The 23,994-nt window shown below is 42.9% G+C and overlaps 1 protein-coding gene across 3 annotated transcripts in view; it reads right to left on the bottom strand.

Annotated features, from left to right (window-relative positions):
- The window catches only part of TSPAN18 (tetraspanin 18), a 169,880-nt gene extending 147,081 nt beyond the window's left edge, over positions 1-22,799 (bottom strand). For 2 of the 3 annotated variants that reach the window (XM_081836309.1, XM_081836308.1), the window contains exon 1: positions 21,863-22,184. The gene's annotated coding sequence lies outside the window, so the exon portion shown is untranslated. Of the gene's footprint in view, positions 1-21,862 lie in introns of all 3 variants that reach the window. The other variant, XM_081836311.1, reaches the window with a different exon arrangement.
- Between the last annotated feature and the right edge of the window lie 1,195 nt (positions 22,800-23,994).

Raw genomic sequence — 23,994 nt, forward strand, 5'->3', positions numbered from 1 at the left:
CTTTAAAGCATAGAGACAGCTCAGTGAAGCATACAGCCAGGACTGGCTTCAGGTTTCTGGGGGCCCTTGGGCACAGGGTATCAGTGAACACTCCCTACATCAGTTATACTGACTATAGGAAGAGAACTGGGTTTAGCTAATACCTGTTGCTTGAGCCACTGAACTGAGAATTTGCAGGACCAATAACCTAAAGTTAAATGGGTGGTTTATGGGTATAGAAAACAAACCTTCAGAATTCTGCTTTTCGTCCTATGCTTGCCAGACACCTTTGCCACATGAGCAAACAAGAGTCTGGTGTGGCAGAGAGCACCAGCCAATATATGCTGTTCATATTCACAATCTGTCAAATATTTGTGGGAGGGGTGGGTCCACAGGGCCTGTTTTTTGCATACATGCTTGTTCCATGAAGCAAAGAAGGCAATAGTGGCATTAGCTGAAGCTTTAAAATGTGGATTTGTGAACTATGTACTGAAATCAGGACAAGAAAAATAGAAAAATATAATGATGACAAAACCTCTGAAAACAAAAGCAAACTATATTTTATATATACTTTGCTACGGAGAAACTGGAATTGCTATTACTTAACTCAATTACATAGCAACAGCTTGAAATACTTTGTCTTTAAAAGGACTGTTTTGTTTTAGCCCCTATAATCTGCAATTTGAAACCACCAGGCATATTTTTGTTCATCGTTCCAAAAAGGGGTGTGTGGAATTTTGATCCAAGCACAGCTCAAGTAAAGGCCCAGTGTGCACAGTACAGCTTCGGGTTTATTACAAACTATATGCGAAAGAATCCATCTGAGCCAACTAAAATGTTCAGAATTGACCACAGCAATGGCTGCCATTTAAACCAGAGGTTGGGATGAATGATCCCATGAATCATTAAAACAATTTAATGACTCTCAGGGTTACCCTGAGATGTAGGGTAAGGCCTATTCAGTTAAACATACTGCTTGAGCAAAACCATCTATTGGAAAACAAAGAGTTAATTCTTTCCTTCCAGTCTTATATAAATTGGAGGGGGTGCATTGGAAAGAAACTACACAATTAAATTTAACCCAATAATCATAATAAACAAACAGATCTCATTTTTATCCTGCTGCTACAAAAAAGCAAGCTGCATTGTAAAATCAGGAGTCCCAAAAGAGTACAGTGCTATAACCAAACTAAACTATGCCTCAACTTTTTTCCCCACATCACAAACACAAGCCTTATCCAGTTCCAAGAACTAATTTCCCACTTTCATTTTACAGACCCCTAGCCAATTTCTGTGGTCTAGACACAAACATCATCAGTTGTCAGATGAATTTTCCTGGGCTGCTTAAGTGATTCTTCTAAGCAGCAGCCATAAAAGCAAATGAGAAGAGACAGTCTACAGGCTTGCCTTTCCTGTCCATACCCAAACATGCCCCACCCCATTAGGTTCTGAAGGCACATTCTTCCTCCCCTATCAACATCAGCTGGTATAGAACATTTCCTAAGGCCCCTTTTTCCAACCTAGTTGTTGTCATTGATCTTTTTGCAGCTGCACATGCCTTCAAACCCTGACTTTCCTCACTACTACTTCAAGATGAACTCTCCCGTTCTCTTTGGATTCAAAACCCTGCTTAGCCTTTCATACTGAAGAAATATTGTTAGGGTGGATCTGGGTGTTGCAGATCCATATGGTGGATGCATCTGAACAGCAAGTCAGTTGTCAATGAAGAGTGTTCAGGTAACAAAGCCAGCCTTGCTCTGTCCCAATAATCCTACATGATAATGAGTGTACAACAAGTTTGTTTGTGCTATGTGGCCAGTCACCAAAGGTAATGAGCTATCTGTGTGAATTCAGCTGTTGAGCAGAGACTAAATGTGGCTGCAATGTAAGGCTATATGTGTATGTGTACACACAGAGACACATACCATGCAGCATATTTAAAGAAAAAGACTTGAAAACTATGTCAACCTGGTACTTGGACTCAGAACAAAGCACTGATAATAGACGGAATCTTACACAGGTAAAGAAACTAAGTGGCACTGATATTCCTGGACTTTAGGTGGGAAATGAGTGCTTCCCACACACAGAAAACTGGCACATCAAGCAGCAGGATTCTAGAGAAGTCCTCTCCTTTACATGCTACTTTTCTAACAAACATCAGTCTCCAAAAATATTACAATTACACTTGCCCCTATGAGTGTGGTACCATTCTATGGGAAGCATGAGTGAAAATCCTTTCTTATTTGAAGCTGTAGGGGTGAGTGGAGATAACCCCATCAGTTTTGTGATGATCCTCATATCCTCCTCAGTGCCAAAGCTAGGATGAAAGCCAGAGGGTTGAAAGAATGCTCACTGTCTCTCTTTTCTGCAGGAGAAAGGAGCAAAGGATCCTGTAGCTATTGATTCCCTCTGTTGAGCAGCAGCCAAAGTACATGCTCCCCACCTTTCTGAAGGAAAGAGCAGCAGTGGGGAGGGTACTCCTGTAGCTACTACTTTGTGGTGGGGTTCTGAACTCCACTGCACATCTGCAGTGGAAGCTTGGCTACTCCCCTCCTGCAGGAAATGTTGGGAAGATTCCTTTGTTGTGGGGCAGAGATGCTTGCCTCCATCCAGCCCACAGCAGGGAGGAACCAAGACTAGCCAAAAACTGCAGACTCCTATTGAAGTGTACTGGCAGCAAATAAAGCAGTTTCTTCACCTCTGGCAAGATCAGGATCGCTCAACTCAGCTCAGCTCTCTCTCTCTCCTCTTAAATGAAGATAAGGAAATCAAATAAACAATACTAGGGTTGTAACCTCTACTGGTGAGGTTCTGTAGAAAACCTAATGAGAATCAGCATTGTAGGTTAAACATTCTGAAGTGCCTTATTCACATTTCTCACTCTGTATTCATTCATTCATTCATTCATTATTTTTAAAAAGTATTTCTAAACCACTTAATATTTAAAAATATTTAAGTGCTATACAAAAACACAACATCAATATAATAAAAGTATCATAAAAACAGATATACAACATAAAATACAATGTTGTTCAAACAGATGGGGGTTGCTGCAAAGAGGATATGCACAACGTTGATGTACATTCCCAGCATCCGTGGACGTGGAGCTTTAACATGTGGAGCAGAAGATCCATGTAATAAGCATTGCCATATACTATAATGCCCATGAGGAATCAAAAATATACACATTTTGCAAGCTATTTCCTCCAGTATAATGTGTTTTATAGCTATTTTTTACCAATATATGCACTTTTACTCACTTTCCCCTAGTATGCATTGTTTGGCTGAATCATAAAAACTGGAAAAGCATGAACATCAAAGGGTAGCTGTCTTTCAATTTTAACATTGTTTGGGGAAGTGCAAATTTGGCCAAACTGAATGTCTCCCTTATCCCTAAACAGAAACCTTTTTTTACATGAGGGTCTTAACTGTGAGATCAGTCCAAAGCCTAGAAGCATTATCTCAAGAAAACAAACAAATTTTGATTATATAATCAAAGCGTCTCACAACAACAAATAAAAAATATGCTCCAGATTAATGTGATAGTTCAATTCACTTCTTGCCTGTTTATTTATAAACTGGGTTATATGGAAGGGTGGGGGGATACGTATGGTGGGGGTCACATTGTGCTCCTTCTGGGGTAGTTTGTCCATCTTTGGTCCCCACCCTGCACTCACCTGTGGCTCCTAGAAACTGTCAGATTGTGACAGTAGCCATACCCTGGGAAATGACTTTAACTGGCTAGCCGATGGGTCTCAAACCTTTGATGAGTTACGGACTTCCCCTGCATGCAAAGACAGGCTCTAGCAGATTGAGTGGACCAGATCGATAGTGGGTCCGACAGCAGTTCTGAATGTGTTGTAGCCCTCTAGCTCTGCTTTCCTTTGGACCATATTAGGGAGGCCAAGAGGGGGGTCTTGTCATCTGGGCAGCCCAGGACCTCAGGCCTGCACTCCAGGGAGGTCACTTTGGTGCTGCTAAGCAACAGTTATACTTCACCCCCAGAGGCGCACTCCATTGTCTCTTGAATGCCAAACAACAACATACCTCGGGTTACATATGCTTCAGATTACAGACTCCGCTAACTCAGAAATAGCACCTCGGGTTAAGAACTTTGCTTCAGGATGAGAACAGAAATTGTGCTCCGGCGGCGTGGTAGCAGCAGGAGGCCCCATTAGCTAAAGTGGTGCTACAGGTTAAGAACAGTTTCAGGTTAAGAACGGACCTCTGAAACGAATTAAATACTTAACCCGAGGTACCACTGTATTTATAAGCTAGTTCACTGAAGTCCATGTGATCTATGAGCAAAATGCTGCTGCAAAATAAGAGAATATCTAAGTTTGTTCTACAGTCTGACTTGTTCACTTCAGCAGAATACATTATTGGCCAGGAAGTAGAAAGCGGCAGCATTCCCCTCTGCACCACTTAAAAGAAGCAGAACTTGCAACTCTTTGCAAGAGCAACTAAAAAGGAACAAACACAGGGGACTAGCCCACCGGGAGCTTAAGCGAACAATATATCTCCTTAGTGTGAGACATGCACTCTATGCTAAGACATTTTCAAAACACCACTAAAAAGAATCCTTGTAAATTTTCTAAGACTGTAAAAAAAAAAAAGTAATGACACAGGTCTTCCCCGGGCCTTCCTATTTTTGCTGCTTCTTAACAGAATACTTAACATTGTTCAAATGCGCTGAGTACGGTATTGCTCATATAACATGATGGGAACAGATAGTATCTTTTCTGGCTAGAGGTCTAGAAATTTGGTTTAGGAGGAGGACAGCTTTTGCCTGTAATCATGACTGAACCTGAAGACAGTGTTGACCAAGAATTATAACCTTATATATTACATGTATACTAATGTATCATTTTCTTATAATAGCAATGGCACCCACCTGAGAGGTCCGACAAGTTCCAGCTGAAAAAAGGGCCTGGATTTAAGTCTATGATAAGACAAATATAGGTGCTTTAAAGCGGATTGTAGCACAGTGCAATTAAGAGCTGGAGGGGGTTGGAGAAAAGAAATTTGGATTTAAGCTGTAGGTGGAGGGACAATGCTTTGTATGTCAGATCTGTCCATGAACAATATGTCTACCTGTTGAGAAACAATAAACCCATTTATCAGAGGCCAGGTGTACTCAGTCCTCAGTGCTGCTCAGTCACCAGATCTACCAAAAATGGTAGTTCTCTGATGCTAATTATGCTCATTTGGTTATTAATAAATAATGAAATGTAAATGAAGTGTTACTCCTCAGGGAACATTCCTGCAGATGCCCACAGCTGGACCACGGAATGAAAGAACTTCTGATAATGCATGATTGAAGTGAGGAAAAATGTGGCTATAAGGCAGGTTGTAAAAACCAAAACAATCCTGCAACAAAACCTAGGTTAGTAAAAAAATAAGGACTGTGAAGTAATTTAGAATAGCATCAACTGGGCCAAACCAGAAATTAACCAGTATTTACCTACAGATGAAATGTTAGAAAAAGGTTCTTAGAAAGAAGTTATTTCTGCTGCATCCCCCCCTTTCATCCTTCCCAGTACACCATGTTTCCCAAAGAGAAGAAGCCTTGAAAGTTTATAATCCTTTCCTCACCACAGTGAGGAAAACTTTTAATCCTCTCAGACTCAGACAAACTGATGCTTCTCAATCTCCTGAGACGACATCACTCACAACTGGCATGCCCTGTCATACAACTTGAAAGCAGAAGTATCATATTGAATTGGCAAAGCATTCTGTAGTACACTTACAGCCATGATCTGCCTAGAAAAAAATTATCTAGGCTGCTAACTTGGAATATTATTAGAATGATGTTTTAAATGTTCATGAAACAAAATTCAATATGCTAGTGCCCATTTTAAAAAAACATCCAAAAATGCTGTGGAACATTAATTAATTTTGATCGTGTAATTTAAACAATAATTCTTCAACCAGGTCTTTAGCGGATTAACAAGTTATAACCCTTTTATAAACATGCTTGTGGCAGGAGGAGAGTTTATTGGTTTGTACAGGGGGAAGGGGGAGTTGTTCTTGTTTTTATTATGTATTTTGTGTTTTTATATTGTATTTGTTGTGAACCACCTTGAGATATACGGAAGAAGGGCAGTGTACCCATATAAATAAATAAATAAATAAATAAAACTGCATCCCTTTCTCACAAAAAATGCTAATAGGCATACTCGCAACCAGTTTCTGAAGCAATTGTAACCATGCTTCCAGGGCTGCAAGGCCTGATGTCATAAACACCTACACTTCAGACTCCACTGGCTTTGAAGGCATACCTACGGTGTATATAAATCCTGCTAGGCAACCCAGCTGGATAGGACAAGCTTTTACACCTAGATGAAAAGATATCTGCCTTAGTTGTTAACTTTGTGTTGCTTTTTTAAATCCATGCTCAGTTGTTCTAGTACCGTTTTAAAAATTATTTTAGCTGTTTTTAAGGATACGCATGTAAATCAACAACAACTCAGATGAGAGGTTGTGCTCCACAGGTCTACATGACTCTGGTTTTATATCAATCAGACTTGCATACAATATTAATAATATAATAATTTATTATTTGTACCCCGCCCATCTGGCTGGGTTTCCCCAGCCACTCTGGGTGGCTTCCACAGAGACCAAAAATACACTGAAATGTCACACATTAAAAGCTTCCCTGAACAGGGCTGCCTTAAGATGTCTTCTGAATGTCAGGTAGTTGTTTATCGCTTTGACATCTGATGGGAGGGCATTCCACAGGGCGGGCACCACTACCGAGAAGGCCCTCTGCCTTGTTCCCTGTAGCTTTGCTTCTCATAATGAGGGAACCGCCAGAAGGCCCTCGACACTGGATCTCAGCGTCTGGGCAGAATGATGGGGGTGGAGACGCTCCTTCAGGTATACTGGACCAAGGCCATTTAAGGCTTTAAAGGTCAACACCAACACTTTGAACTGTGCTTGGAAACGTACTGGGAGCCAATGTAGGTCCTTCAAGACTGGTGTTATGTGGTCTCGGCGGCAGCCCCCAGTCACCAGTCTAGCTGCCGCATTCTGGATTAGTTGTAGTTTCCGGGTCACCTTCAAAGGTAGCCCCATGTAGAGCGCATTGCAGTAGTCCAAGCGGGAGATAACTAGAGCATGCACCACTCTGGCGAGACAGTCCGCGAGCAGGTAGGGTCTCAGCCTGCATACCAGGTGGAGTTGGTAGACAGCTGCCCTGGATACAGAATTGACCTGCGCCTCCATGGACAGCTGTGAGTCCAAAATGACTCCCAGGCTGCGCACCTGGTCCTTCAGGGACACAGTTACCCCATTCAGGACCAGGGAGTCCTCCACACCAGCCCGCCCCCTGTCCCCCAAAAACAGTACTTCTGTCTTGTCAGGATTCAACCTCAATCCATTAGCCGCCATCCATCCTCCAACCGCCTCCAGGCACTCACACAGGACCTTCACCGCCTTCACTGTTTCTGATTTGAAAGAGAGGTAGAGCTGGGTATCATCTGCATATTGATGGACACCCAGTCCAAGCCCCCTGATGATCTCTCCCAGCGGCTTCATATAGATGTTAAAAAGCATGGGGGAGAGGACAGAACCCTGAGCCACCCCACAAGTGAGGGCCCAGGGGTCTGAACACTCATCCCCCACCACCACTTTCTGAACACGGCCCAGGAGGAAGGAGCGAAACCACTGTATAACAGTGCCCCCAGCTCCCAGCCCCTCTAGACGGTCCAGAAGGATGTTATGGTCGATGGTATCAAACGCCGCTGAGAGATCCAGCAGAACTAGGAAACAGCTCTCACCTTTGTCCCTAGCCCGCTGGAGATCATCAACCAGTGCGACCAAGGCAGTTTCAGTCCCATGATGAGGCCTGAATCCCGACTGGAAGGGATCCAAATGGTCCGCTTCTTCCAGGCGTGCCTGGAGTTGTTCAGCAACCACTCGCTCAGTCACCTTGCCCAAGAATGGAAGATTTGAGAAGAACTTTACGCCTTCACTATGCTGTTCTTTTCTTTTCTTTTTCTTTTGCTTGTTTAACATTTGCTGGTCATCTGTTAGTAAGGAATTAGCAAGCAGGAGTCCTTCCCACCCCCATTTGCCAGTTACCTCAGCTGCCTCAGAATAGGACCAAAAGAGGGGGATCCAGGCCATGCCCTACTAGACTCAGGATCTGCATCTTGACAATATTCTAGCCACATAGGTTCTAGTAAGAGTGGGGGGAAATAACAGCGCACAATTCCCCTGGTTCCTGTTGGTGTGAAAACATGCATGTTGGAATTAAAGTATTTATCCTGTACTTGCTAATCTGAAATGGTCCCATGGGAGGAGCTATCACATGAAGCAATCAATATATTTTTAAGGGAAGCATTTTTTTTTTTTACCTTTTAAAAAAGTATTTCTATCTACACTGATTTCTTTAAAAGCAAAGAAGGCTGTGCATTAAAATAAATAAATTAAGGAACATAGGTGGCAGCCTCCAAGCCTTCTTGTCTTCCAGGAAAGCCCAACAAAGGATTTTGTAGGGTTTTCGGGAAAGGCAAGCATCTGGACTTGTAGAAAGCATGCTCACAAACACACCTTAGCTTCCTTGAAAGGGAAGCGAAGCACAACCTTGCACCCCACCAACGAAAATTTCACAAAGAAATTGTCTCCCCTTTGATAACGCAAATTATATTCTCAGTAACTGATTAAAATAAAGTGGGAGAAAGTTTCAGGAGAGCACTAATAATAAGGACTGCTGGACTCCTGCAGTAAGCAGGGGGAAGAGCCAAGTAAATGGAACATGAGAGGGGTGTTCTTGGGCAGGGGTAGGCAACCTAAGGCCCGTGGGCCGGATGTGGCCCAATCACTGCCTCAGTCCGGTCCATGGACAGTCCGGGAATCAGCGTGTTTTTACATGAGTAGAATGTGTCCTTTTATTTAAAATACAACTCTGGGTTATTTGTGGGGCCTGCCTGGTGTTTTTACATGAGTAGAATGTGTACTTTTATTTAAAATACAACTCTGGGTTATTTGTGGGGCCTGCCTGGTGTTTTTACATGAGTAGAATGTGTACTTTTATTTAAAATGCATCTCTGGGTTATTTGTGGGGCATAGGAATTCATCATTCCCCCCCGCCAAAGAAAATATATAGTCTGGCCCACCACATGGTCTGAGGCTGAAAAAGGTTGCTGACCTCTGTTCTTGGGTGAGATGAAGCATGCTGGGCAGAGGGGAAAGCATACTGAGGCACAAAAGAGCAAAACAATTAGCTTTATGAGGTTATTGGTCCATGAACCACGCCCTGTAAATAGCTGTGCTATTGAACTGTGGTGTGCTCCTTCCTTTTTTAGCTAATATACTACATTTAGGCTGTGGATCCTCATGCATCCAAAGCCTGTGCTGTTGCCCGAGGCCATATCAGCATATGCATTTCTTAGTTCTTATGTTTACAATTTTGGTCTGGGCTACAAGTCTTGTCTTTGTCACATTATCACATTGTCAAGTTGTCTTTGTCACATTATGTTCATTTAGGGTTAAAGTTGTTGAACTTTTTTTGGCAAAGTTGTCGAGTTGTTGCAAAATTTCCTCCCAAAATCGAAGTTTTTGAGCTACAGTCAAATCTCAACTCCCAAATGCCAAAAACCCCAAAGTAAGTGTTCCAGTTTTCAAATGTTTTGTGGAACTCAAATGGCTTCCAAGGCGCGTTTCTCTCCCCACCACCCCAATTGAAATTGCCAACAGCCCCTTGATTTTTGGTTTTGGAAGTCGAACAGCCTTCCGGAACGAATTACATTTGAAAACCGAGGTTCCACTGTTTTTAAAGGAAATTCGCCATAAAAATAACACTTTCGACATGGGTTTGCATACACCTGGGTTTTCCTGGATATTTTCACCGATTTTTTGAAATACCACCTGAACGCTATTTTCGACTGACAACTTCTGGATATGTCAGTCTGGACTTATGGCAGCCCTAGTTTATTGCTGGCTGGGCACGCAAAATGAGAGTTTTGTTTTAATTTCCTCTGCTGGGATTTGACTCTCCCCCTTTCTCATTATCCTGGTAAACTATCGGAGGGCGGGTCACAGGCGTTCCCCCTGTGACAGCTCAACTGCAATTCCCATTGTTGCTTAGCCTACTGTCTTCCTTTACTCTTTCCTGACAAAAAACACTTCTCATCAGAGGATCATTGCCCTCCAGGTAGAACAGGAAGCCTTTTCTTGGGTTTTACTCCAAACATGCCTTCTCCCTAGTGAGCTGCAGAGCTGGCTGAGCATCAGGTTGGACTATCAGCCCTTCCTTCCCTGTGTGTCTGCTTATCAAAGCAGGCAGTGTGTGTTTGTATTACAAAGGGATTTGAATCCCACCTGCAGGGATCACTGGAATGCATCAGTGACTGGGGCAAACGTGGGTGAAGATTGTGTCTATTGGCTGTGTTGCGTGTGTTTGGGGCAGCATGGAGGGGATTGGATGAACTTGGAATGTATTTCTCTATTACCCTTCCATACTCCCAGTCCCTTCCATGCATCACGTGTGTGTGTGTGTGTGTGTGTGTGTGTGTGTGCCACCAATACATTCTTATGTACAATATTTTCTCCAGCTGTTGTGGATGCTGGGCTAATGTCCACCAGCGTCACTATACTCTGTGCGGTTTAAAGTGGAATTGTTTTCCTTTCAACTTTGCAGCTGGAAGTGCATAAGATCCCAGCTACACTGTGCCAAATTAGCAGATTGCTGATATAACAGCAGGATTGTCCAGAAATGTATATGCAATTATTTTCTACATATCTGTGTTATATGTTACTCTACGCTTTCAAAAACCCACCAAATCTGTTTGATTACAAGAGCTGTGGGACAGAAGAAACATGTGAGTGTGTGCTCACATTACAGGAAATGAAGCCTCTCTGAATTCACTTTCAACTATCTTAACAAATGATGGTCTGCTACTAGACTAAAGTGCCACAGTCACCCATTTCTTTTGACAATGGGAACCATCTGCAGCAATTTAAGATAAGGAATCTACCTAAGAATGACATCTCAATTTTGCTTGAACATTAAAAGTGACTTTCTAAAGAGGGGCAATCCTCCAAGCTGGCTTTAGTTTAGAAACTGATTTGTAAGTCAGTACAGTGTTATTATGAGGGAAAGATCTAAGAGAAAAAGTAGACTGTACTTTTTTGAAACAAGAAACAAATGACCTCTAGTTTAACGAATAATGCTTTTAGATAACCATTTGGCATGGGCAAATTGTCTATGCTACTCAAAGCACTCCCCAAGCATATTTCCCTTGCTCCAGAATTGTTGTGCAATTGTAGCTAATGCAGAGTGATTTTAACAACACTGATATACCATTTCTCAACCTATATTCCCAAAGTACTTTACATTAAAATTTTGTGTAATGAAATGAGCAAAAACTATAAAAGCTTAATAATTTGCAGGAGCAAATAAGCATCACTTGTCAGTGGTTGAAGAGCCTAGCTCACTAAATTGCCTAATAATAATAATAATAATAATAATAATAATAATAAACCCTTCTCTGAAAGAAAACAAATGAGATAAGTTTTATTCCATGCTGCAATCATTTTGTATCTTTAAAATTTTGTGTCTGGAGACAGTTGCCAACTCATTAATAAAGAAACTCAAAGGAAAAAAGGAAACCAGAGGCTCCCCTCTCTGCTGCCCGCTGCCCACACCAAATAAAATCTTTTTCTCAGTTCTGAACCTCAGATCAATGCAGCTGGGTAATTCCACAATTCTGATGACAACATCTTCTCTTGGAGCGTGCCTGACTCCAAAGCGAATTAAAATTAAAAATCCAACTAACAGGAGAACCTCTGCTTCTTAATGGTGGCGTAGGAGGGTTTTCGCCAGGCAAAGTGCTTTTACACTCAGCGCCTCCCTGCCCTCTACATTTCATGCCAGAGCAAGAGCCAGGTACTGAAATGGACTGCAGGTGAAGTCCTTACCTCCCTTCACTGGGAGGAATTTCCAATAATGATTTACCCTCTATCATTCTTCGATGCCCGCGATGTCATGGGAGCTGCCTCCATTAAGGCAGATATGAACTGGAAACCTCAAATCACACTGTTCTGGCCCTATGTAAAGTTCCTCACTAGCCTATTTTTCTTTTTGAACCTGTTAATTCAAATGCCCCCTTCAATTCATTTCCCCTCTTATGTCTAGATCATCTTCCCATTAAGCCTTCCAGCGCTCAGTGTCCCTGACTGCCTTGCTGCAGTTTTCCTGTTTATAGAACATACAGCACCTCTTATCTGCAAGAGATTTTTCAAGAACGTAATGACCTGTCATGTTATTCTTTTTAAAAAACAGAAACTGTACAGTTTATCAACATTCCATTGCTGATTCCTTCACTTTACTATGGACTAAGAAGTGCACATCACAGCAGCACAGCTAATGCCAAGGGACAGAAGATACACTGGAAATGTTATTTTAGTTTGAAGCCAGTTTTTAGCCAATAATATACACTGTAGACTCATTTAAACCCACATGAAAGGCTTGGTTGTTTTTTTAAAAAAATGTTATGAAGCCCCATGTAGCTAAATAAGGCAAAGTGCAAAAAGCTGAAGTAACTTGCTTGCTATCATAAATCCTAACACATGGCAGAGTCAAAAATACATGAAACCAGGGCTTTGACGATTTCTGCAGCATGTCCATTTTGCACTAGAATGTACATGTGGGCCCTGCAACAAAATATTGCATAGGGCTCCTGTTCAGGATTTCAGCCAGCCAGCCATGCCTTCTTCAGAGCTATACCATTCATTCCCTGTTCCGCCCATTACTGTTTTCCCCACCCCTCACTCAGCAGCATTCCATGGCTATGAACATGCTCAGTCCTCACTTGACTTTAGGTGGGTTCATTCACACACACCCAGGGTGTTTTCTCTGAGGAATTTGCATACTTCTGTAAACTTTGGAGTTCCCCCAAGCATGCAGAAACCTCCCTATCTTGTGTCTGTGTGCTGCCATTTTGACTAAATAAGCAGCGGCACTCATGCCTGAATATTGGAAATAAAGGCAGTGGTCTGCAGTTGAAGTGGCATAATGCCCAGTTTTAAGCAGGGCAGTTTTGATCCTATTGCCATACGCAACATTTTATAGTCCTGGTTTATCTGCAGAATTTAAAACTGTCCTCCTCACACTCACACACCCTTGTATCTTCTTACAGTTATTGTGGACTTGCTTTTTATGAAAGGGTTTTGATGTATGACAGTTAAGTGCCAAAAGAATTTTAGAAGTGAATAGTAAAGATGCTGCACTGCCAGAATGTATCTACATAATATTATTATTGTGGAAAATATACTAAGCTTACAGAATGGCAACATGCCAGTTCCTGAAATGTGACTCTCTCAGGGCATCTCAGTTTAAGCTGTAACATATGTGTTCTGTGGCAAAGAACAGAAATTAAAATGTGCTATTGGCTTCATGGCCAATGTACATACTGGTTGTCTTCCTTAGATGAAGATTATCAGCTCCGTCTTGTTATTCTTAAGTGGCTGAGACCTTTTGGCAAAATGTACTCAGAGGCTGAGTGCTAACAGATTACCACCTATAAATTCAGCAGGATTAGTGCATGTTCAAATAGATCTAGCTGGGTTAGCTCCAGACCTCTTTGATGCCATTAAAAAGTAAAAAAAAAAAAAATGCTTAACACGTTTCAGATAAAACATCAACTTTAAAAAGAATACAGTGGTACCTCAGTTCTCAAACATAATCTGTTCCTTTCGACTTCTGCAACGTTCAAAAACCGAGGCGCTAAAGGCTGGCTACAAGTTCAATTGGTAAAAAAACAAACCAACAAACAAAACCTGATGGAAAGACTTGGAAAACTGAAAAATCTTAATGTTGCAGGAATCAAAGTGACTCCACAAAATGCTATTTATACAATGTAAGAATATTACAACAGATGAATTAGTATCATATAATTGAAGGCAGTACATGCCATCCAAAATCACCAAGTACGGCAACACGTGTTTGTGGTTGAGTGCCCAACCAGGTGTCATCTCTTTCTAGCAGACCTTGCTTTATTGTTGATCAAACTCTGGTATGTGTCTAGGGACATTGCCTGGGATATTGGGAGAGATAGCCCCAGAAATGGGAAGGTTTGTCACTACCGACATCAAGAGACACAATGATACAAAATTGCAGCAACAACACGCTCATGTAACTCTCCAACTGATACAATTTTGAGATGTGTACCTACAGACTGCTCAGGAGGCATGTGCTATGGCTTTAAGTTATGTTGTTGCCACAGTTGTTTCAGGTAATTCATAACGCTTAATTACTGGTGATGAAGTCAACAACCTATAATTATTGCACTGTTATGCTTTATACAACTGTTACAGTGGTGTTGAATGTTAATGGCACAATATGTTGCTTTATGTTTTTAAGAACTTGCAAGGTCAATTAGCCCTCAGATACCATTCTTGTACATTTATTATTATTATTATTATTATTATTATTATTATTATTATTATTAACCCTGGTTACTTCTTTGCAACTTCACTGTTTTACTGAAAAGGTTTCATTTCCCTTTTTTTATCTGCCAATTGTGTTAATGTGTCATGCTTAATGCCATCCAGCAGGTATTTTATTTTTATGGCTTTGTTGGGGTGCATTTACCCCCTAAACTGGACTGATATATTCTTCTATTGATCAATTTTTCTACTGATGGATAGTTAAACCTCTAATTGCAATCCTTTCTATGGAGGAGAACCAGCAGTCCTCTGTCAACCATGACTGTCCGATGTGGCTCTGCCAGTTTTCCTACAACAGGTTGAGAGAAGGCAGGACTAGAGAAAATTAAATAAAATAGACAAATCTGATTATTTATCTGAAGTAAAATGGATATTCTTGGTAGAGAGATCTTTATTTGATAGAAATCTGTTAGCTATTTATCAGCTTAAACTCATTATCTGCACATATGGTCTTCGAACTGTGTGTGTATGTGTTTTTAAATTGGGCAAGTATTTGCTGGTGAAATGTCATCCATCCAAGTGCCAGTAACTGGGAGGAGAGGAAAGGCGGGTAGAGCATGTTCTTTTTTCATATTAAGTGAAATGCTACCACAATGAAAGCCATACTAGGTTTCACCATTAAAGAATCTAGTATCACACAACAAGGCAATGTGAATGCTTAAATATTAAGCTGATGAGAGAAGGAAAGGAAGACATTCATTGATAGAAATAGCCATAAAAAGGTAAAGGACCCCTGACAGTTAAGTCCAGTCGCAAACGACTCTGGGGTTGCGGCGCTCATCTCGCTTTACTGGCCGAGGGAGCCGACGTTTGTCCACAGACAGTTTTTCCGGGTCATGTGGCCAGCATGACTAAGCTGCTTCTGGTGAAACCAGAACAGCACACAGAAACACTGTTTACCTTCCTGCCAGAGCAGTACCTATTTATCTACTTGCACTTTGACGTGCTTTTGAACTGCTAGGTTGGTAGGAGCTGGGACTGAGCAACAGGAGCTCACCCCGTCGCGGGGATTTGAAATAGCCATACAACGTGCTATTTCATTTTTTCATCCTGTTGTTCCAGCAGGAGACATACAGCAGATAACTTAACACACATGGGATTGGCTTTTGGCTCTACATGCGCATCTACATGCATAGTGTGGAAACTGCTAATCTTATATGCAGCCACATTCATATCCTAAAATGAACTCAAATCTAGGAAGTTCCAAAACCTCACCACAGATGCAATTCATGCATAAATAATGTAAATATTCAGCATTTAATAGGCATGGAGAGGTGCAAGTTTCACATCCACAATACCTGATAAAATCATCTCAAGAATGATCAAAACACAGATACTGCACAGCTTACTGATGTACTTAAAAGCATAGAGTGACTTCACTTCCCACAAATCCAATATACATCCTGGGGAAAAACATGGACACACTTGGTAAGTTGAACCAAGCTAATTTTGGCAGGACTAAGGACCCAGAAGCTTTCTGAGGAATAGCTATGATGGAAAACCAGACAGCCAGTTTTTTTCTGATGCATGAAAAACTGTAAATTGGCAGGCTTGAATGGCAGAACTAAGCTACAAAAATACATAACCCAACTATCATCATCTGTTTACTAGGACCAGTTCCATGGAATAAGCCTATTTTAAATCTTCTCAGCTATGTACTCACCCCTTATAGTAGCTAAGCAAAGGGGGGGGGCACACCTTATTGATCTAATACAATTACAATTCAGCAGGGGAGACTAAACAGAAGGTTTGTTGCAGGATGTTAAAATGTAACAACCCAAACTGTCTAATGAAGTGGCCCAAAAGAAAACAAGTGAACTAAAGTAACAGAGGCAGATGTTGCTCTTGTTTTCAGCTGCTTCACTCCTTTCCATACATACCTTTTCAGTTGCTTAAAATGGAGGTAAAGCAAAGTGTATTAAATCATGTTTTCAATTAAACATATACAGATATAGAACTTGGCAGGAAGTTTAGGACTGATCAGCAGTTTCATAAGCATGCCTCAATTATTCCCCCCCACCATCTCTTCTCCGTAGCCCAAAAACTGTAACACTAAGCAACAAGCCAAACATGATATCATCCTGGGATAAAGACGTTGTAAGAGAGGCAGAGAAAAACAGGAGGGTCTTAGAACCAGCCCTTGTATGCTCTTTAAAAAGTTACATTTTACTCGTGGCATTTAAAAATACAATAATGACAAAATGAGTGGGACATAGGAGGTCTTCAGCTGCCATATTTGAATTTATACCCTTAACTGAAACATTTTAATTCCCTCCCAATGACCTTTCTCCAGATTATTTTGGTGCCCCCCCCCCCCAATCTATAATTGTTGTGAGCTATGTTCTGTTTAAAATTCTTCCCTCAAATGGAGCAATATGCTTATGCCATGCTTTACAGAGAATTGTCACTCCAAACATGGCATGATGATATGACTCATGAGGTTTGAATGCCTCACCTGAAATTCAGGAATATCATACATCACTGCATCAGTCGATATATGGAATGATATTGGCTGTATAGAGCCAAGTGACCTTGTAACAAACCAAAGACTCTTATTACCCTGCTACTTTGCAGAATCCTCCTCTTCTGCCCACAGACACCCTCAAAGCAATCCCCCAAGCAAACTGACATATAGCCACTGCATGTGAGAGTGTGCGAATATACCAAGAGATGTTTCCTCCTGTTCTAGTTCCTTCATTGTGTATCACCTAGTATCAATTGAAGAGGCTCATGCAAGTGGAGGACTGGTGCCCACTGGGGTTGGTGGAATGATGGGCAGTGAAGCTAATGGCAGGAAAACTCGGTGGTAATAAAAGGCAGATCAAGAAACTGGATGCATTTCCCATTCACACCTCTTTCTTAGGTGGCCAGAAGGACATGTCACACCTGCAACTCCCTTCATCCTTTACTACCGACTACACTGTGTGAGGCACACAGGAGTTGGGTGTTGGACAGCATCTGGAGGACCACAGGTTCACCACCCCCTTTACCAAATGCAGTAGCACTCCATTATTTATCCACATCCTGTGTCCTTCATTAAATCTGTTAGAAATGCCAGAAATCATTTGACAATAAATTATTCCCCCTCAAGTGGAAAATACAGGCATTAACATTCAGCCCTGGCTTGAATTTTCTGCGAACTAGAAACATTCCACCAAAATTAAAAGTCTTACAGTACATCATCTTAGAAAATCAGGATTTCTCCTCCCCCTCACCCATTTCATTTCTGTTAAATAGCTGTTTCATTTTATAGTAATTGTGCTGTTCAGTACACAAATCACCCATTTCATTTCTATTAAATAGCTTTTCTATTTTCAAGTAATTCTGTTGCATAGTACATCAGCAATGTACAACATAAACAACACTTTAGCTGCAATAAATACTAAAATATTAACTGCCTTCTAGGGACCATCAAAATTTTGAATAATCATCAAGGACGCACAAGCACTCTGAGGAAATCCAAGGAGAAAGTAGATCTTTACAGCAAAATGTACAGTTTCCAGCAGAAAGATTTGAAAGTTATTATTTATAGCAATGCAAGCTTGCTTTCATCCATAGGGACACAATCCAATCCCTCCACTTTGCACTGCTCTGGGGTGTGTGTAGCAGGCTTGGACTGAGCTGTGATGTTTCTCTACCCAGCCCTATTGCCCTCTGTTGACACTGAGCTCCCCCTTCTGCCCACCAAAGAGGAGGGAGAAAGTGATGCTGTCAGCTGCTCTCCACAGGTAGCAACCAGCAATAAGCCCTGAAAAAATAGTGTGGAGAGGGGCCAAGCCACCCCAGGATCTGTCAGATCCCAAGCCAATCCCACAACCATCATGTGACTATCTTGGGACCAATTAGGACCTGATTACTGCAACAACTCTATATGAATGAGCTGTGGGCTTTTATGCTCCTCTGCCCTCTGCTCATTTGCACACTTAATCAAGATCAGTAGCTTTTACCAGAGCTTTGCATAACATCTAAATTTTTTGGGGGGGCTGTCGTTTCTTTAAAGCAGGGGTGGAAAACCTGCAGCTCAAGAACCACAAGTGGTCCTTGTGCGAACTTCATAGGAGGGAGAAAAAGAGAATGGGAGGAGAAAACCAGGAAGGACGGAAGCCATGATGCCTGGAGCAATGGAAGGTGGGGGGGGGAACCCCCAGCAACCGATGAGTTTGGTACTGTGATAAGAGTGAACTGCCCTTCCTCTGGCAGGCAGCTGGATGAGGAAGAAGGGAGGGAGGGAGAAGAAAGGGAGGGAGGGAAGGGTGGATGGCCTTGCCATTTTTGGTTCTGCCCCCACTTGCCACTGGCCTCTGACAGATTATACCCAAGGGAATGCAATCTGTGAAAGAAAAAATATGAATGATTTGCCCACTCCTAGTTTATAAAGTATACATTAAATTATAGTTAGCAAGAACAAGCCAAGATCAAACCATGGTTTCATGCTTGTTCTCACTAATTAGAATTTCAAAAAAATAACAATTCTCCACATCTGGACTTTACACATGACTGTAGTTACTTTAGAATTAGAAAATGAAGCTTACAGTCTCCTCTGATGCACAAAAGAGAGGTGGGGGACAGTGTAAAAGCCCAGTGTTTGCCAAAGCTCATTTATAGTGGGAACCCATGATTTCCCATTTTGTCTAGACTGGGCAGCTGCAAACAGGATGTGAAACCCTAGTTTTACATAGGTTTCCAAACTAAGGTTTACATATAGTTAAGGATTACATCTGCATCAAGCAAACCATAGTTAAGACAGTTTTTCTCTCCAGCTTCTCTGCTTGCAAGGTGTGAAGTAGATTTCGCCCTATATGTCCCTACTGAGGGAATGGTTAAACTCTGCATGCAAAACCATAGTTTCATCTGTAGTTATAGCAACATCAACTATAGTTAGCATTAATCATTATTAAGTGCTGTGTGTGCACAGGATTGATAAGTTTATAAATATGCAGGAAGGCATTTAAAAGTCATCTAAGTCTGTATCAATGCCCATTCATTTCAAAGCCATTTGCCATATGATGAAACATGTTCAGTCTAGCAAGAAAATAATGTATTATAAAGCAGAATCACATATTAATACGTTTCCATAAGTTGTCAAGTGAGAAATACCATCAGATGGCAAAGTACCCTAGAACTGACAACCTCCCAGAGAGATGTCAGTCCAACATAGCTTTTAAAAATCTCTAAGGATGGAAAATGAACATCTTTCCCAAAGTACAATGTTTCAATAATTCTGCAACCATTACCTAGTAGCACATAACAGTGATGCCCTTCCTGGACTGTACCACTTGGAAAGATTAAAAGGTGTCAGTACTCTCCTATTTTAATTTTAAACAATCTTCCTCATACATTGGAAGCTATTCCGCAAGGGAGAAAGCTAGGCTAACTTCCTTTTCTCCAGCATTCCAACCTTGGCATGTGTACAGTCTCTTTTTCATATATGGGATCATTCAAACTTATAGACACCTGCAGCCCGAAGTGGTTCAGCCAAACCTGTTTCTTCATAATTGAATAAGCTCTCAGGCAAGATATACAATACACACACACACCCCCCAAGGAAGAAACTGCTCAAGTCTTATAATGGATTTTTCCAGATGTTTAACCTTTGCCTGTTCCTCTAACCTCAGTGGCAGGTGCCAAGAATAATAGTTTCAGAATATTGCGATATCATGACAAATGCAGTGACATACAGTGGAATCAGAACAGATTCCAAGAGTTAAAAGGAGAACAATCAATATGCTAAAAGAAAGAGGAAATGTTTTGTGAACTACAGCTGATAATAAAAATTCCAGCTTTAAACAAATGTATCGCACTGGAATAACATTTTTCTAAAATAAGGCAGTGTCAGCTGGATACTTTGCTAAAACAATGGTTTGGTTGCTGCACAGATCAGTTTTCTTTTTAGTTATTTCTTGCATATTAGCAAAAGATAAACAACACATTTGATACATGACTTGTATCAGATATTTAGGCAACTGAGCAGCCTGGATCATTGGACATTTTCCAAGTTACAGTGTGGCCAGAACTAAGAGTAGGAATATTTATTAACAAAGGGTTCAAAATCCTCCTGGTAAATCTATAAGAAAACTCTGCATACAGCTACTTCTCTTGCAAAATAAGAAAGCAATGCAAAGTGAGATGAGACAGGCAATCACCCACTGAGATAGTCGTCTTGAGGAAATGTTTTACTATGATCTGCAAGTTTAGTTTGGCTTGGATTACCTAAAACCTTTCAGCACAAACCTTTTCTGTTATCATCAAACACAGGGACAGAAAGCTAACTGGAAAGAAGGCACGTACACCTGAATTGGGGGGGGGCGAAGCAGAGAGAGACACCCAGCATGGTCCAGTAATTCAACATCCCAAAAAGCTTCCCTTCTATGCAAAAGGACAAGGAATAGAGTATTCTGTTGCTTCCCCCCACCCCCAACACTCACTGTCTGGGAAGGAGGACAGTAGCACATTTCTCACCTGTTTCCACTTCCCACCTAGCACAGGTTGTAAACATCCTCCTGATTCTGTTGGGATGGATGGGATGGAACGAACTGTACAGCCCGCTCCACCCCTTTTTTAAAAATAAATAAATAACAGGACTAAAGAAGGTACAAGGAAGACCAGCATGAGTTCAAGATGGATGAACACCCTCATGATGGACATAAGCAAAAAAGAAGGGAGCGCTGAAAGGAGCAGAAGCTGTCCCCCCCAAAGCAGGACTTAGGAGGGCACAGCACCAAACTTCACATCTGGGGAAGTTTCGCAAGAGATGCGCTGCATCCAGGGACACTGAAGGGAGCTGAATCAAGGAAGCAGGAGGAAGCAGCCCTTGGGGGAGAGCAGCAGTGCAGGGCATTTGAAGGGGGAAGAGGGGTTCTTCAATAAAGGGACCCCAAGTGAGGGGAAAGCACCCCAGTATTTAGAGGGTGCCCAAAGCCTCAGAGCCAGGACTACAGCACCCCCAGTGACCAGAATGCTATGGTCCACTGGCGAAGGGGGACCCTGTGTAGATGTGTCTGTGTGTGGAGTTGAAGATGTTTCATGGAGAAGGAATCCGCATCCTAACGCTTGGGAACCCTGAAAGAGCCAAAACCCCGAGTGAGTGCGTCGAGTGAGTGTTTAAGACTAGCTGAGGCGAACAGGAGCACCCAAACCACCATTTGGGGGTGAGCAATAAAGCTACCGGAACTCTATGGGCATGTAAATGAGGGCTTCTTCAACCCCCTCAGGGGCGGCGTAAGACCCAGAGCTGGAGAGGAGGCTGAATGGCGGGGCAGCAGCAGCTGAGGCAAAACCGGCCCTGCCGCCGTGTGGAGGCTTCTAAAGGGGGCGCTTTCGGCACGCGGCTTGGCGGGGCGAGAAGGGGGGGGGGGAGCGAATCGCGGCCGCCGCCGCCACGCGGAGCCGAGGCGCTCGAGGCGGGGCCAAGCGGGAGTCCCGGGCTTACCCTCGGAGCAGCGGGAGGCAGCCCAGGCGCGCTGGCTCGCCTTCCTCGGCGTCGGCAGCTTCTTCAGAGCAGCTGAGGTAACTTTCCCAGGAGCCGAGAGACCGGCGGCAGCGCCAGCGCCAGCGCCTCTTCGCAGGCGGCGCCCAAGTTGCAGCCCGAGCTTCCCCGGCGCTCGGCAGTGCGGCGAGCTGGGACGCTGCAGCCGCCGCCCGGCGCTCCCTCGCTGCGTGTGCCGAGATCCCTTTGCCCGCCGCAGCCGGGAGAGCTGGAGTCGCCAGCTCCAGCCAGCCGCGGCTCCACCTCCCAGCCCCTGCCCCCTCCCTATCTCCCCCTCCCCTGCCGCCATCCCTTTCCCTCCCAGCCGCCGTGCCTGCCCTTCCTCGCGCTGCATTGTTCCCTCGCTGTGCAGAGGAGCAGGCGCGTCTCTCGGCTCTGCCGGCACACGCGCCTCCTGCCCTGGGTTCTTGCATATCCTCGGACCCCTTCTCTCGCCCTCTGTTTGGCTTTGCCCGGCCCCGATCACGGGCAACCAGTTGCTCGACCTCCCGGAGAGCTTGGTGAAGTTCCCTGCTCTTGACTTCGGCTGCCTCCCGCCCTCGGAAAACTTTTAGCTCTCCTTCCAGGTCTATGAAGCGGCAGTTGGGAAGAAGGGGAAAGAGGGGATTGGAAACACCGAGCAGGGGGACACCTTGTTGGAGGTACACTGTAGTATCCCAGAGGACGCTTTAGAGGTTCCTCAACATGCCATTGAAGCAATAATAGTGCCTTAGTGGTGGATTTTGACGAGATCCTCCACACACATCATTCCACTTTGTTTGTTGTTCTGCGATGCTTCCCCAACCTTGCTGCATTATTGCATTCAGGAAGGGCACTTTTGCACTGTAGTGCAACAAAAGTAGGACAAGTTGCCCTACCCACAAAAAAATGCCATTTGGGTGCCCATTTGGGTGCCATTTGGGTGCCCATTCATGATAGTGCTCATGCTGGTTGTTGGCACCCGTCTGTCTTGGGAGACAATGGAGGCGTGCGCCTTTGGGGCTGAAGTCAAACTGATGGATAGTTACAGCACCTGCTGTGGCTGTAGAGACTGATGGGGGTGAGAAATGTTTTGTTGCAGTTGGGCAAATGAAGGCATCCAGGTGCATTGTGGTCTTCTGCCTGCTCTCCTCTCACTGGTCATTTTCCCTCTGGTCACTACTGTGGATACACAACCTGACTGTCTCCATACTCTGTGGTTGTCAGCAAGGAATTCCCATGTAATGGTTGATGTTGCCAGCCTTCGTTTCACATTTGATGACATCCTTGTAAAGCAGAGTTGGCCTGGTGCCTGTAGAGCACGTCTTTGGGGACCCTTGTCCTCTCCCATTCTGTGACATGACCAAGTCAGTGTAGATGTTGCTGAGACAGGAGTGCAAACATGCTGGGAATGAGGTTTCAATATTGCTTGTGCCTGCCAACATTTCAATCAGTGTACATCCTGTAGCTTCCCACTGGGACCCTTTTTATACCGCAATTGTTCTGCGGTTGTTGGGGTTTTTTGTCTGATTTTTGTTGCGCTGTAGCACAAGAGTGACCCTCCAGATGGTCACAATCTGGTAACATCAGAGAAATATTGTGAAACAACTGTTAAAGTGGAATTATGTGTGGATGCTTTCAGGTGAAATCTACCAAGAATGTACTATTATGCATCAATAAGATGTTGCAGAATACACCCACAAAAGACACTAGGCTGGTGAGACCCAAAAGTCCACTTCAAAATTGTCTATTTTTAGTATTTTGATATACTGGCAACTTTGGCTGACACATTTGAAGTGAATTTGGCACTACAGATCCCTTCCCTCTTCCCAAACAACATAATTTTTGCAGTCAACAAAATGTCAGGAGAAATGCATTTGAAAGTGTGAGGTGATAGTAACATCATATAACTTCCATGCAGATCGGAACAGATGCTCAATAAACAGTGACATTGTGTAACCTTTGTGCAAATTTTGCCAGCACACCCAGGAGTGAAGACACATGCGACAAAATTATGGTAGAAAGGTCACAACTTTATTAACTACAACTTGAATACGGATCTACAGGGAAATAAAACCTTCAAGCAAGCAACCAAACAATTGATAATACTAGATGGG

The sequence above is a fragment of the Podarcis erhardii genome (genome assembly GCF_964252035.2).
Source record: "Podarcis erhardii genome assembly, chromosome: 1".
NCBI classification, from domain to species: Eukaryota; Metazoa; Chordata; class Lepidosauria; order Squamata; family Lacertidae; genus Podarcis; species Podarcis erhardii.